General features: G+C 36.7%; 1 protein-coding gene and 1 pseudogene across 12 annotated transcripts in view; both read right to left on the bottom strand.

The window, feature by feature from the left end:
- Positions 1 to 17,095, bottom strand: part of CASK (calcium/calmodulin dependent serine protein kinase) — a 386,525-nt gene that overhangs the window by 280,765 nt on the left and 88,665 nt on the right. The window lies entirely within an intron of this gene.
- LOC133053380 (U4 spliceosomal RNA) lies at positions 3,780 to 3,854 on the bottom strand (annotated as a pseudogene).

The raw sequence follows: 17,095 nt of genomic DNA, 5'->3' as shown, positions 1-17,095 counted from the left end.
ATTTAAAAGAAGACCTAAATATCACTTTATTATAATTCTATCCCTTTAGTCATTCTTGGCTTAATTTGAATAATTAGTTAAGAGGATCTCCTGATAAATTTCCAATTTTTCATGTAAATTGATAAAACTGTTAAGTGCTCTGTGCTGAAGCATTAACAGTATGTTAAGAGAAAACAAGTTTTACTTTTTTTAAAATTTATTTTAATTGGAAGATAATTGCTTTACAATATTGTGATGGTTTTTGCCATAGTGAAAGTGAAAGTGAAGTCGCTCAGTCGTGTCTGATTCTTTGCGACCCCATGGACTGTAGCCTACCAGGATCATCAGTCCATGGGATTTTCCAGGCAAGAATACTGGAGTGTGTTGCAATTTCCTTCTCCAGAGAAAACAAGTTTTAAAAGATATTAGTCATGCTTTGATTATCTTAAGACAAAACTCCAACAGAAAGTAGCCACCAGGTAAAATCTAAATGGGAAAGGTAAACACACTTGATGATTTCACTTAATAACCCTGAGAGTAAGGTGAAGAAAAAAATAAACCTGAATATACCCTCAAACTAAATGTGATAGAAATATACACTAAAGAGGGATTTCAATTGGTGAACTAGCCAGATGTAGTCAATATACAGTAAGCCAGAAGGTAAAAGGTTAATAAACCAGCAGGCTTTAATAAATACCCCAGACTTGAGTGGAAAGTTATCTTATTAGCCACTTTGGGGGCAGAGAGTTTATAAAAAGATAATAACTTCCATTAGCATGCTTGATTATTCTACTTTAATTTTTTTTTTTTGGAAATGTGTTTTGTAACAGTATTAGAAGAAAGGTCTTTCCTGGCAGCTCAGGAGGTAAAGAATCTGCCGGCAATGCAGGAGACCCAGGTTCGATCCCTGGGTCAGGAAGATCCACTGGAGAAGGGAATCACAATCCACTCCAGTATTCTTGCCTAGAGAATCCCGTGGATAGAGCAGCCTGGCAGGCTACTGTCCATGGGGTTGCAGAGTCGGACATGCACACATTAAAAGAAAAAGCAACACACATTAAAAGAAAAAAAAACTTCATGTCTTATCAGAGCTTAAAAAACTAACTTCATTATAGTTTTATTTTTTTTAAAAGAGGAAGATGAAATAATTAAAATAAACAAATGGAAATGGTAGACTCAGGTGAGAAAGATGAAGATAATCAGAATCAATCTAGGATGAATCACAGTGGAGGATAGGCAAATTATGGCCTACCTACAATGTGCTAAGCAAAGCTGAGGTGCTTCATAGTTTTCATCATCCTTACTCTTTGAACCAGCTCTCTGAGGACAGTAATACTACCCTCACTTGACACCTAGGAAAGTTGATGTTTATGGAACTTAAGGTCACATCACACAGGACAGATCTGGAATGTCTGACTGAAACTCTTCCCATGCTTTTCCTATAATGGATCTATAAGAAAACCTGTAAAACCTTTAGCTATAACCTACTTAATATTTAGTAACATCAAACTTTCCATGAATTTAATAAGAACAAGATAGTATTGTTTTTAGCCTTGTGCAAGACACTGATGTTTTCAAATAACATAAAGGGAGGTGATGAAATTAAAAAGATAAAGCCTAGATTCCCAAGGTCATTAAAAGAAAAAAAAATCACTGAAGAAACAATTAAGGTCAAGATGCAAGAAAGACTTGGTAACATTTTCATTCAGATATTAGATGTGCTAAAAATGTATACACTATAGAGACAAATTGGCAAAGCTTTTCAGAAAACCTGTATTGCTTATAAACTCTGCACTAAAAAACGAGTAATTTGGAAATCATTCCCAAACAGAGAAGGAAATGGCAACCCACTCCAGTATTCTTGCCTAGAAAATCCCACGGACCGAGGAACCTGGCGGGCTACAGTCCATGGGGTTGCAAACATCAGACACGACTCAGTGACTAAACCACCACCCACCACCCAAACAGTAGTCTTAAAATTCTCTGGCAGGTATTTCTGAAGAGTATACAGAATAGATAAACTCTACCTTGTTTACGGGGATGAAATAAAAGCGAGACAAAATAAAGGTAAACACCATAGACAATGCCAGGCCACTTCAAACGTGCGTGCATGTGTGCCAAGTCATGTCCAACTCTTTGCGACTCTTTGGATTGTTAGCTTGCCAGGCGCCTCTGTCCATGGAATCCCTGAGGCAAGAATACTGGACCAGGTGGCCATTTCCTCCTCCAAGGGATCCTCCCCACCCAGGAATGGAACCCGTGTCTCCTGGGTCTCCTGCACTGCAAGTGGATTCTTTACCTGCTGAGTCATCAGGGAAGCCAACTCAAATAGACTAGTGGAATTCTTTCCAAAGCATTTCAGAAATGGCACTTCTTATGTTGAAACTTTAGATTCGCTTTGAATGAAATGCCTCAGCATTATTTCCTAAGCACCCAGTAAAAATACCAAAACAAGATTCATCTGTGTCTTGAGTTGCTCTCCTTGGTTATTTACTATCAAGAGCAAGGATTATCTGTCTGGATTACTAGATTTCAAGGTACCCATGTTTGATTCCTATATATACTCACCCTGGTACTTAGCATTCTGCATAGAATAGGTACCTAATGAGCCTTTACCCATTAAGACTGATGAGTACTTCTGTGAACTAATAAACAAGATTCTCACTAGGCAAAATGCAAATATCTAAATGGTCTAGAGAAATCTTTATCTCTGACCAGAAAAGCTGACAAGATAAAATGGTTCCATTCTTTCCCCTAGGACACTGTATACCTATTCCTTGTACATAAGTTGTAAATGCACAGCTAAAATTTTCGGTGAACTCACCCATGTAACCAGTACCCAGATCAAGAAACAAGATGACCAGCAAGCATGTCAGAAGCCCCTATATTATGCTCCCTGCCAATCACTACAACCCTGAAAAAGTAACTACTATTTTGATGTTAAATGTCATAGATTACTTATGCTATTTTTGTACTTTAAATAAATGGAACCATAGGGTAGGTAGTCTTTCATGCCTGGCTTCCTTCACTCATCATTTTGCTTATGAGATTCATCTATGTTTCATGTGTAACAAAGGTTCATCCATCCTCTTTACTTTGTAGTATGTTGGTGCAAATGTAATTGTGGTTTTGGATTGTGAATTTTAAATCATTATGACTAGGCTCAAACACATCTTTATTAATTAAAATAGGAACCATTACAATCAACATATTTTTACCAACAAGAAATAAGTTAGTTTATTCCTGTAGCATGAAAATCTGTGCTTCGGGATTCGACAAACTCTTGGAAAGCATTTTCTGCCTCCTGTTGGTTGTGGAAGCATTTTGCATGCAAAAAGTTGTCGAGGTGCTTGAAGAAGTGAAAACTGGTTGGTGAGAGGTCAGGTGAATACGGCAGATGAGGCAAAACTTCATAGCCCAATTTGTTCAACTTTTGAAGTGTTGGTTGTGTAATGTGCATTGTTGTGGAGAAGAACTGGGCCCATTTTGTTGACCAATTCTGACTATAGGCATTGTGGTTTTTGGTGAATCTCAATGATTTGTTGAGCATACTTCTCAGATGTAATGGTTTTGCCAGGATTCAGAAAGCTATAGTGGATCAGACTGGCAGCAGACCACTAAACAGTGACCAAGACTTTTTTTGGGTGCAAGTTAGGCTTTGGAAAGTGCTTTGGAGCTTCTACTTGGTTCAACCACCGAGCTGGTTGTCACTGGTTGTTGTATAAAATCCACTTTTCATCACACAAGAAATGGTTTGTTGTTGTTGCATAGAATAAGAGAAGATGATGCTTCAAGATGACAATTTTTCTTTCAATTAGCAATAATTGCGCCTCAGATAAACCTCATTGGCTACGGTACTGCCACTGCACAAAGCTTGACAATTTTTCTTGACTTGCGGTCAGCTCATGAGGCATCCACTTATCAAGCTTTTGCATCTTTCCAATTTGCTTCAAATGCCTAATGACAGTAGAATGGTTGACACTGAGTTTTTTGGCAATTTCTCACATAGTTGTAAGAGGATCAGCTTTGATGATCCTCTCAATTGATCTTTGAGAACTAATGATGGCCAGTTATTACACTCCTCATCTTCAAGGCGGTCTTCTCCTTTGCAAAACTTCTTGAACCACCCCTGCACTGTACGTTCATTAGCAGCTCCTGGGCCAAATATGTTGCTGATGTTTTGCAAGTTATCTCTGCTGCTTTATAACCCATTTGAACTTGAATAAGAAAATCACTTGAATTTGCTTTTGGTCTAATATCATTTCCCTTCCCTAGTCTAAATAAATATAAAATAAATAGCAAGTAATGTCATTAGCAAAAAAACAAAAGAAAAAAAGCAAGAAATGCACAGTAAAATGATATATAACATAACCAAATTTATTTAAGAATATATTCCAATATCAAACAGCAAAGTTCAACAATGCAAAATGGCAATTACTTTTGCACCAACCTAATAGCACTCCACTGTATGAATATACTACAATTTATTTATGCCATTCTATAGCTATTGGACATTTGGATTATTTCCAATTCAGGACTAGTATAATTCTGCTAAAAGCATTCTTGTACATGTTTTCTGGTGGACATCCGTTGAGGAATTTCTGATGGGTATATATCTAGGAGTGAAAATGCTAGGTTGTTAAAGTATATACACATCAGTTTTGGTCTCTATTCCTAAATAGCTTATCAGAGTGGTTGAACTAATTTATACCCTTATTACAGTGAGTTTTGGTGGTTCTATGTCTTCACCAACATTTGAAATTGTCATTTTCAGTTTTTAGTAACATGGTTGGGAAAGCAGTGGTAATACCCTGTGGTATTATTAATTTGCATGTCTCTGATGACTAATGACGTAGTGTATAGTTTACTAATCATTTGAATAAATTTATTTTCCTGAAATATTTTCCAAGTCCTTTGTCCATTCCTGAGACTTCCTGATCTTTCTCTGGGATCTCTACAGAAATTACTTTCAGGATACCTAGACTTGAATTTCTCATATAAGAAGGGTACCACCCACTACCATAACTAATTATATGACCGCATTATAGCAAGCTGCCAAGCGAGCTTCCACACCAAAGTAGTCTGGATATGCTAGAGTGCTAAGTCAGGTAAGAAGAGATAGATAAGCACAGTATTAAAATCGTGTGATAATCAAAGTATTAGAATTAGGACTCCAACTTTGGAGTTGTAACCATCAAAGTGTAACAACAGCCTATTCACTTTTTACAGATGTAATCTTTGCAAAAGAGCATAAACTTTCTTCTTTTCATCAACTATTACACTGTTCTTTTATTTTGTCATCCTGAGTATGTGTGAGTGAGTGTGTGTGTGTGTGGGCATGCTCAGTTGTTTCTGATTCTCTGTGACCCCACGGACTATAGCCTATCAGGCTCCTCTATCCATGGAATTTTCCAGGCAAGAATACTCTAGTGGGGTGCCATCTCCTCCTCCAGAGGAGTTGGTATCAATATAATTTTGAGACTTGCTGTTTCTTTTTTTCTATTGGAACCATATGTTCTATTTTATTTGTGTGCTCAGTTGTATCCAATTCTCTGCAATCCCATGGACTTGTAGTCTGTCAGGCTCTGCTGTCCATGGGATTTCCCAGGCAAGAATACAGGAGTGGGTGGCGATTTCCTGCTCTAGGGGATCTTCCTGACCCAAGGATCAAACCCACATTTCCTGCATTGGCAGGTGGTTTCTTCACCACTGACCACCGGGAAAGCTCATCCCTAGAATCTTCAGTAAATTCACAAAACTTTCTATGACATTCCTTCACTCACTCAGTAAATATGTACTGAATATCTACTTTGTGTCAGACATAGGTTTAGATGTTTAGAGTAAAGTTGTGAAGAAAACAAGGAAAAATTTCTGTCTCCAATCCACACACACGTTTTGTTTGTGGCAGAGGAGGCATATGAACACAAAGGTAGCTACACTCTAGGATACAAAGCCTGAGGACTAACAGTCTGATATGTATGGAAAAAATGGGCATTAGAGTCCAAAAGGCAGACCAACTTGGGTTCAACTGGCTCTATCATTTCTGTTCATCAATCAAAAAGTTCTCTCACTTCTCTAATCCTCAATATTCTCATATTCAAAATGTAGATAACATATTTTGCAGGATTTCTTGGAAGAATAGATGAGATGACATACATAAACAACACCTAACAACAGGCCTAGCATTTTAAACAGTGAGGGATCTGGACATGGCAGCAATGAAAAGGGGAATATGCCTATTCATTTGGTTACTGGTGAAATCTTCACTACAAAGAGAAACAAAATTGATTCTGTTTATACATACATACTGCTTTTTTTGATGTACTACTACCAAAATAATTTAATTATAATTATACAGTCAGTTATTCATGCTGTTGAAGAGGTGAGCAGTTAAGATTACAAAGCAAAAATTCATATGACAGAAAATTTTTATTTATTTTTTTACCACTCAGCAAAAATTTAGTGGCTAAGTTTACTATCAAGCTAAGTAAATCTCCAAACCCAGCCATTCGCCTTGTGCAAATCAAATTTAGGCTTTAGTCAAATTACAACTTATTTCTAATCAAGGTCTTTCAAGACTCAGAAGTTGATTCCAAGCTTATCCATGAAAGGTTCCACTGTAAAAGTTTGATTTTTACTTATATAGTCCTTGGGTATATCCTCTTTCTGACTTTTAGTACCTATGATTTTCTATGAGACTAAAAACAAATGTGATCTCAAATGAAATGTACAGTTTTTATCCAAATAATGTCCTAAGAAATAATTTCTACTGGGTTGTTTTATAAGTGATGGAACTGGTTTCTAAAAGGAGAGTAACCTAATAATAGGAACCAGCAATTCGAGACTCTCCACTGATGAAGACTGACCTAGATTTGAAGGCCCTGATTACAGATCACCATAACAAATGTAATAGTGAAAAAGTCTGAAATACTGAGGGAATTACCAAATGTGACAAAGGGACATAAAATGGGCAAACACTTTGGAAAAATAGTGCTGATATATAGACTTGTCCAAGGTAGGGTTGACACAAACCTTCAATTTGTAAAAAATGCAATATCTGCAAAGGTCAATAAAGCAAAGGGCAATAGAACAAGATGTCTATATATACTGTTGATTCATTAATATTGAACTTCGGCCAACAGTCCTATAACTCATGCCTGACTAAGCTTATCTAACACTTGAATTTTCTCTGTAGGGCACAATGCGACCTTACTGTGCTTATGAACACTAGACAATACTTTTAGTACTATTCTTGGGGACCACCTGAAGCAGCAAACTAACACAAAGTTGCAAAATATATATATATATACATATATATATATATATATATATGTATATATATAGCACTAAATAGATCATAAAAGAACCCTTGTTTATATCATGAGAGCCAGAACAAGAAGGCAGAGTGTGGCCTGTTTGACCTCAGCTGGGAATGTGTGCACAGAGTGATTCAAATTTTTTGCCACTCTGCACATGACTGTGAATGACTGTGAAAGTGCCAAGCATATTCATTTTGGGGTTACAAATAAATTCTAGTCAGTAAGCAAATTTGCAAATACAGACTCTCTGAATCAGGATAGACTGTCCATAAATGTTCATAGCAGCATCGTGCATAATAGCTAAAAATGATACAATCCACATGTCATTAACTAATACATGAATACATAAAATGTGGTACATCCACACAAGGGAATGTTATTTGGCTCTATAAAGGAATGAAGTACTGGTATATGCTACAACTTGGATGAACCCTGAAGACACGTTAAGTGAAAGAAGCCAGGCACAAAGGTCACATATTGTATGATTCTATTTATACGGAATGGCCTCAATAGGCAAATCCACAAGAGAGAGAAAGCAGATAAGTGGTTGACAGAGGCTGGGGAGGGGTTAGATAACATGTGTCTACTAATGGGAATGGGGTTTCTATTAGGGGTAATGAAAATGGCCTGGAAACAGACAGTGATGAGGGTTGCACAAGCCTGTGAATAAACTAAAAGCAAATGAATTGTATAATTTAAAGAGGTAAATTTTATGGGATATGAATTTATCAAAAAAAGCTATTATGAAAATAGACTGCACTCCAAATATGCTCAAATTTTTGTGGCTTAATTATCCATTTTGTGGATGAGCATACAGACCATGAGAAAAGTTTAAAAAGATTTTTTTTCATTTTAAAATTATCATACTTAACAGAAAGTGAAAGATAGTACAGAGAGGTTCTTAACTCACTCTCTCCCTGGTGGTAACACCTTTTGTAGCTAAGTGAAAGTGTTAGTCACTCAGTCATGTCTGACTCTGCAACCCCAGGGACTGTAGCCCACCAGGCTCCTCTGTGCATGAGATTCTTCAGGCAAGAACTCTGGAGTGGGTTGCTATTCCCTTCTCCAGAGGGTCTTCCTGACCCAGCGATCGAACCTGGGTCTCCTGCATTGCCAGCAGATCCTTTACCATCTGAGCCATCAGGGAAGATCCCTTATGTACCTAACTGTAGTATAATATAAAAACCGGGAAAGTGAAATTGGTAAAAACAACAGGCCTTATTCAGATTTCACCAGTTTTACATGAACTCATGTGTATGTGTAGAGCTAATTAATTTTATCATAATGTGCAAATTCACATAGTCACCACAACAGAGACACAGAACTGTTCCACAAAGATCCCCCACAACAGTCCTAACATACTACCCTTTATAGTCACACCTACCCCTCTTCATGCTCCTCACACAAGCTTTGTGGTTCCCAGCACCTGACAGTCATTAATCTGTCTTCCAGATCTATAATTTTATCACTTTGAAACCTATACAAAGAAAATAATACAGTATATGACCTTTACAAATAGTTTTTTAAAATACAGCATTAATTCCCTTGAGATTTTTAAATACAGCATAATTCCCAAATTCCCAAATAGCTGTATGCATCCATAGGTTTCTAGTCTTTTTTCTTCTTTCTGCTGAGTAGTAGTCCATGGTATGGATGTACCACAGTTTGGTTCGTCATTAACCCATTGCGGGACATTTCAGTTCTTTCTAAATTTTACCTCCTTCAGATAGAACCGCTATGAAAACCTGATTGCAGGTGTTGGTGTGAAAACAGGTTTTCCTTTCTCTGGGATGTACATTTCCCTGGAGTACAATACCTAGACTGTATGGCAAATTGTTTTTCCATAGTGACTATACAACTTTAAATTCCAAACAGCAACATATGAAAGATGCAGTTTCCCATCTTTCTAAATTCCATATATATGTATTAGTATGCTGTAATGTTCTTTATCTTTCTGGCTTACTTCACTCTGTATAATGGGCTCCAGTTTCATCCATCTCATTAGAACTGGTTCAAATGAATTCTTTTTAACGGCTGAGTAATATTCCATGGTGTAGATATCCATCAAAAAAAAAAAAAAAAAGAAAGATGCAGTTTCCCTATATCCTTGCCAGATATGGTGCCATCATTTTTAAAAATTTCAGCTGTTCTAATAGTTGTGTAGTGATACCTCACTGTGGCTTAAATTTGTACTTCTCTAATGATGTCGAACATATTTTCATGTGCTTGGGAGGAACCTGTACAATCCTTTTTGGGAAAATGTTTCTTTTACCCACTGCCTAATTAGATGATTTCTCTCCCTTATGTCCTACTTCCTCCTGTAAATGCACATGCTCTTTGTCTATCTCCCTTTATTACTGTTGAGATTCTTTTTTTTGTTTTAATCTACAAACTGTGAATTTGGTATCATGTCTAAGACCTTCGTCTACCAGGTCCCAAAGATTTTCTAGGATGTCTTTAAAAAGTTCTGGAATTTTATGTTTTACATGTAAATCTAGCATTCAGTTTGAACTAATTTTTATATAAGATGTGAGGTACAATTTTTGGCCTATGGATAGCTAATTGCTCTACTACTGTTAAAATATAAAACACCCTATCTGTTCTTCATTGAATAGGATTTGAACCTTTCTCAAAAATCAGTTGGTTGCATCTATGTGGGGCTACTTCTGGGCAATCTAATGTGCTGCAATGAACTATGTGTCTATCGCTCTGCCAGTACTACACTTAAATAACTATAGCCATATAAGTCTTAAAATGGGGTGAATGATTTGTCTCATTTCATTATAATTTTTTCAAAATTTCCTATGCTTTTGTCTTTCCATATGAGGATAAGCTTTCTATATCCACAGCAAATCTTCCTGGGGTTTTAACTGGAACTGGAGCAAATCTAGAGAGTAATTTGGGGAGAAATGACATCTTTACTATATTGAGCCTTCCAATCCATAAACACAGTACATTTCTCCATTTATTTAGATCTTTGATTTCTTTCATCAGAGTTCTGTAGTTTTTTAACATATATGGCTTCTACAGGTTTAGTGGGATTTATACCTAAGAATTTCATTTTGCTTTGGGTGATTGCAAATAGTATTTTGTTTTTAACTGTAGTTTCCAGGTGTTCTTTGCTAGTATACAGGGATACAGAAATATAATTTTGCTATGTTCATCTCATATTATTGATAAACTCACATTAGCTTTAAGAGGTTTGTTTTTTGGTAATTCTTTGTGATTTTGTACAAAGACTTTCATGTCATTTGCAAATATGAGCAATTTAATTTCTTCCTTTCCAATCTAAATGCTTCTATTTCCTTTTCCTGTCTGACTGAGGTGGCTTTCAGCATTAGGCTTAATAAGAATGGTCACCGTACACATCCTTTGTTCCCATTCTGAGGAGAAAATCATTTTGAGTATATTTTTCCAAAAGATGTAAGGTCTAGATTCTAGATTGTCTAGATTCTTCAATCTAGATTCAATGTCTAGATTCTTCTTTTTGGCATGTGGATATATAGATGTTCCAGCAGCATTTGTTGAAAAGACTATCCTTTCTCCATTGGATTCCTTTTGCTACTTAGTTAAAGACCAGCTGACTCTATTTGTATGGATCTACTTCTGGGCTCCCTTTTATATTCCATTAATCTATTTGCTGGCTCTTTCACAAATACCACACTGTCTTGATTACTGTAGCTTTAAAGTAAGCATTGAAGTTGAATAGTGTCAGTCCACCAACTACGTTCTTTTCATCTTCTTTGATTTCTACCATGAGTTTTACCCAGTTTTCTTTGTACAGAGCTTGTATGTTTTATTAAATTTACACATTTAAGTATTTCAGTATTTTTACTGCTAATGTAATGGCACTGTATTTTGAATTTCAAATTCCAATTGCACATTGTTTATATACAGGAAAACAGTTAACCTCCGTATATCAACTGTGGGACTTGAAACCTTTCTACAATCACTCATTAGTTCTAGGACGTTCTTGTTAATTCTTTGAGATTTTCTACATAGTCATATCATCTGACGATAAAGTTTTATTTCTTCTTTCCCAAACTATATAGCATTAATTTCCTTATCCTGTCATATTGCACTAGCTAGGACTTCCATGTAGGAAGCTGAATAGTTGTGGTAAGTAGGGACATCCTTGCTTTGTTCCCAATTAAGAGAGAAAGCATCTACTGTCTTACCAATAAGTACGATGCTGGCTATAGGGTTTTTTTTTTTTTTTTTTAAATAGCTCCTCTTTATTAGGTTGAAGAAGTTTCCTTCTGTTTGTATGTTGCTGGAAGTTTTTATTCGTGAATGGGTATGAGATTTGTCAAATACTTTTTCTGCATATGTTGATATGATCAAGTGATTTTTCTTCTCTGTCCTATTACATGATAGCTTACAGTAATTGATTTTTGAATGATGAACCAGCCTACTGTACCCTTCATTTCTTTTTTTTTCCTTTATTTTTATTAGTTGGAGGCTAATTACTTTACAATATTGTAGTGGTTTTTGCCATACACTGACATGAATCAGCCATGGATTTACATGTGGTCCCCATAATATTCTACTGTAAGTAATGTTTCATTTTGTTTATCCATTCATCAGTTGATAAACCTTTCATTTGTTTCCACAGTTAGGATACAGTGAATGAATAATGCTGCTATAAACATTTGTGTACCAGGTTTTGTATCAACACATATTTTCAATACTCAGGAACATACCTTGGAGTGGAATTGCTAGGTTATAGGATAAGTCTATGTTTAACTTTTGAGGAACTGCCACACTGTTTTCCACAGTAGTTCTACCATTTTATATTACTGCCAGTAACATATGAGGATTCCAATTTTTCACACCCTTGCCAACATATGTCCCTGTCTTTTGAGTATAGCCATCCTAGTAGGTGCATCTCATTATGGTTTAGATTTCCATTTCCCTAATGACGCTGAGCATACTCTGACATGTTTATTGACAACCCTTAAATCTTCCATTCCCAAGAAAAAGAAATGCAAAAAAGCAAAATGGCTGTCTGAGGAGACTGTACAAATGGCTGTGAAAAGAAGAGAAGTGAAAAGCAAGGGTGAAAAGGAAAGATATACCCATTTGAATGCAGAGATCCAAAGAACAGCAAGGAGAGATAAGGAAGCCTTCCTCAGTGATCAGTGCAAAGAAATAGAGGAAAACAACAGAATGGGAAAGACTAGTGATCTCTTCAAGAAAATTAGAGATACCAAGGGAACATTTCATGCAAAGATGGGCTCAATAAAGGACAGAAATGGTAAGGACCTAACAGAAGCAGAAGATATTAAGAAGAGGTAGCAAGAATACACAGAAGAACTATACAAAAAAGATCTTCACGACCCAGATAATGATGGTATGATCACTTACCTAGAGCCAGACATCCTGGAATGTGAAGTCAAGTGGGCCTTGGGAAGCATCACTATGAACAAAGCTAGTGAAAGTGATGGAATTCCAGTTGAGCTATTTCAAATCCTGAAAGATGATGCTGTGAAAGTGCTGCACTCAATATGCCAGCAAATTTGGAAAACTCAGCAGTGGCCACGGGACTGGAAAAGGTCAGTTTTCATTCCAATCCCAAAGAAAGGCAATGCCAAAGAATGCTCAAACTACTGCACAATTGCACTCATCTCACATGCTAGTAAAGTAATGCTCAAAATTCTCCAAGCCAGGCTACAACAATACGTGAACCGTGAACTTCCAGATGTTCCAGCTGGATTTAGAAAAGGCAGAGGAATCAGAGATCAAATTGCCAACATCCGTCAGATCATCAAAAAAGCAAGAGAGTCCAGAAAAACATCTACTTATGCTTTATTGACTATGCCAAAGCCTTTGACTGTGTGAATCACCACAAACCGTGGAAAATTCTTCCAGAGGTGGGAATACCAGACCAGACCACCTTACCTGCCTCTTCAGAAATCTGTATGCAGGTCAGGAAACAACAGTTAGAGCTGGACATGGAACCACAGACTGGTTCCAGATAGGGAAAGGAGTACGTCAAGGCTGTATACTGTCACCCTGCTTATTTAACTTATATGCAGAGTACATCATGAGAAATGCTGGGCTGGATGAAGCACAAGATGGAATCAAGATTGCTGGGAGAAATATCAATAACCTCAGATATGCAGATGACCCCACCCTTATGGCAGAAAGTGAAGAACTAAACAGCTTCTTGATGAAAGTGAAAGAGGAGAGTGAAAAGGATGGCTTAAATCTCAACATTCAGAAAACTAAGATCATGGCATCTGGTCCCATCACCTCATGGGAAATAGATGGGGAGACAGTGGAAACTGTGACAGACTTTATTATCTTGGGCTCCAAAATCACTGCAGATGGTGACTGCAGCCATGAAATTAAAAGACGCTTACTCCTTAGAGGAAAAGTTATGACCAACCTAGACAGCATATTAAAAAGCAGAGACATTACTTTGCCAACAAAGGTTCGTCTAGTCAAGGCTATGGTTTTTCCAGTAGTCATGTATGGATGTGAGAGTTGGACTGTGAAGAAAGCTGAGCACAGAAGAATTGATGCTTTTGAACTGTGGTGTTGGAGAAGACTCTTGAGAGTTCCTTGGACTGCAAGGCAATCCAACCAATCCATCCTAAAGGAAATCAGTCCTGAATATTCACTGGAAGGGCTGATGCTGAAGCTGAAACTCCAATACTTTGGACACCTGATGCAAAGAACTGACTCATTTGAAAAGACCTTGATGCTGGGAAAGATTGAAGGTGGGAGAAGGGGATGACAGAGGATGAGATGGTTGGATGGCATCACCAACTCAATGGACATGAGTTTGAGTAAACTCCATGAGTTGGTGATGGACAGGGAGGCCTGGTGTGCTGCAGTCCATGGGGTTGCAAAGAGTCGCAAAGTGACTGAACTGAACTGAAATTTTCTTTGAAGAAATGTCTATTCGAACCAATTATTGATTTTAACTGAGTGTCTTTTTATTGACTTTTCAGTGGTCTTTGTATATTTCAGATAATATATCCTTCTTAGACACATGATTTGGAAATGTTTTCTCCCATCCTGTGTCTTATCTTTTCACTTTCTTGACAGTGTCCTTTGAAGCACAAAAGTTTTCCATTTTGATAAAGTCCAAGTTATTTATGTTTTTCTTTGGTTGCTTGTGCTGTAGGTTTCACACCTACAAAACCATTACTTAATTCAAGGTTATAATTTATTCTCATGTTATCTCCTAAAAGTTTTATAATTTTAACTCCTACATTTAAATTTTTATCTATTTTGAATTAATTTTTGTATATAGTACATGATAGGGGGCCAGCTTTGTCATTTTGTCCACCTGTCCTAGTACCTCTGATTTGGAGAGATTATTCTTTCTTCATTGAGTCACCTTGGGACTGTTGTGGAAAATAATTTGACTGTAAATGTATGGCTTATTATTAGATTCTCAATTCACTTCCATTAGTCTATACGTCAATCCTTTATGCCAGTACCACACTATGTGTATTAAAGTAGCTTTGCAGAAAACTTTAAAGGGGGAAAATGTGAGTCCAACTTTGTCCTTTCCCCTCAAGATTATTACGGATATTCGGTGTTCCCTTGGCTTTCTGTGTGAATTTTATAACCAGCTTTGCAATTTCTACAAAAGTGACGGCAAGAATTTTGACAGGGATTGCATCAAATCTGTAGATCAATCTGGGAATACTATTATCTAAATATTAGGTCTTCTGAATGATGAACATGGGATGGATCTCCATTTACTATATCCTTAGTTTTTCAATAATATTTTATCTTTTTTATTAAAAAGATTGTTTTTGGCTGCACTGGGTCTTCACCGCTGTGCACAAGCTTTCTCTAGTTGCAGAGAGCAGGACCTGTGTGTTGCAGTCTGTGAGCTTCTCACTGCAGTGGCTTCTCTTGGGGAGCACAGGCTCTAGGTACCTGTGCTCTAGTAGTTGACGTACGTGGGCTCAGAAGTTGTGGCTTGTGGGCTCCACAGTGCTAGCTCTGTAGTTGTGGCACATAGGCTTTATTGCTCCACAACATGTGGGAGATCCCCAAACCAGGGATGGAATTGTATACCATGCCTTGGCAGGCAGATTCCCAACCACTAGACCACTAGGGAAGCCCCTCAGCAATATTTTATTCTTTTCAGTTTACAAATGTTATATTTAATATTTCCTTGTCAAATATAATTATTCTCTTCAGTGCTATATTAAGTACATTTGTAGTCTTAAATTCATTTTTATATTGATCCTGTATCTTGCAACCTTCCTAAACACATTTATCAAAATTATATCAAATACACATTTTTTTGGTGGATTTTTTTAGAGTGCCCTACATACATGATCAAGTCTTCTGCAAACAGAAGAAGTTTTATTTCTTCCTTTCCAATCTGGATACATTTCTTTTTCTTGCATAATTTCCTGACTGAAATTTCCAGTATAATGTTGAATAACAGTACAAAGCACTGACATCTTTGGTTTATTTGTGATTTAGAGGGAAAGCATTCAGTCATACATTATCAAATATGAAGTTAGCATTATTTTTCTTAAATGCTTTTACTCACGTTGAAAAACTTCCCTTCAACTCCCAGTTTGTTGAGTGTTTTTTTTTTTTTTATCATCCAAGAATATTGGATTTTGTTAAGTGCCTTTTCTGTATCTATTGAGATGATCATATGGATTTTGTCTTTTATTCTATTAAGATGTATCACATATTGATTATTTAAAATGTTCAACCAAGCCTGTATTTTGAGTATAAACTCCACTTACTCATTGCATACAATGCCTTACCAAAATAGCTTGAGATAATTAACATACCATATATTTTGCCTACAAAATGTACAATTTAATGGATTTTAGCATATTCAGTCATGTAATCACCACATTCAATTTTTGATCATTTAATTACCTCAGAAAGAAATCTTATACCCATTAAAAGTACTCTTTACATTCCACTTTTCTCCATATCTTGGCAGCCACTTATCTACTTTTCTATACTTTTTACTATATGTTTGCCTATTTGAGACATTTTATATCAAAAGCATATATAATATGTGGTCTCTTGTGATTAACTTCTTTCATTTAGCATGATGTATTCAAGATTTAGCCATGTTGTATATTATATTAATATATGTTTCCTTTTAATTGCCGAATAACAATCCATTTGATGGATATACCACATTTTCTCTAACCATTCATCAGTTGACATTTGGGTTCCAACTTTTAGCTATTATGAATAATGCTATTAATATTCTTATACAAGGTTTTCTGTGGACATCTTTTATTTCTTCTGGGTTTATGCCTAAGAGTAAAACTGCTGGGTTATGTACTAACTCAAGTTTTTAACTTTTTGAAGAACCATAAACATTTATGTGCTGCTGGATGAGATCGGCTAGTATTTTTTTTTGAGGACAGATAGGCTAATATACGGAGAAGGCAATGGCACCCCACTCCAGTACTCTTGCCTGGAAAATCCCATGGACGGAGGAGCCTCATAGGCTGCAGTCCCTGGAGTCACTAAGAGTCGGACACGACTGAGTGACTTCACTTTCACTTTTCACTTTCATGCACTGGAGAAGGAAATGGCAACCCACTCCAGTGTTCTTGCCTGGAGAATCCCAGGGACAGGGGAGCCTGGTGGGCTGCCGTCTATGGGGTCGCACAGAGTCGGACATGACTGAAGTGACTTAGCAGCAGCAGTGCTAATATATTCATCATATGTGATATTTTTTCGTGTTTTCTTCTCTTGTGGTGTCTTTGTCTAGTTATATTATTGGGGTTAACGCAGGCCTCATAGAATAAGTTGAGAAGTATTTCTACATCTAATTTTTT

The sequence above is a fragment of the Dama dama genome, chromosome X (genome assembly GCF_033118175.1).
Source record: "Dama dama isolate Ldn47 chromosome X, ASM3311817v1, whole genome shotgun sequence".
NCBI lineage: Eukaryota > Metazoa > Chordata > Mammalia > Artiodactyla > Cervidae > Dama > Dama dama.
The sequence above is the reverse complement of the archived record's forward strand: the minus strand, read 5'-3'. Positions and strand labels throughout refer to the sequence as shown.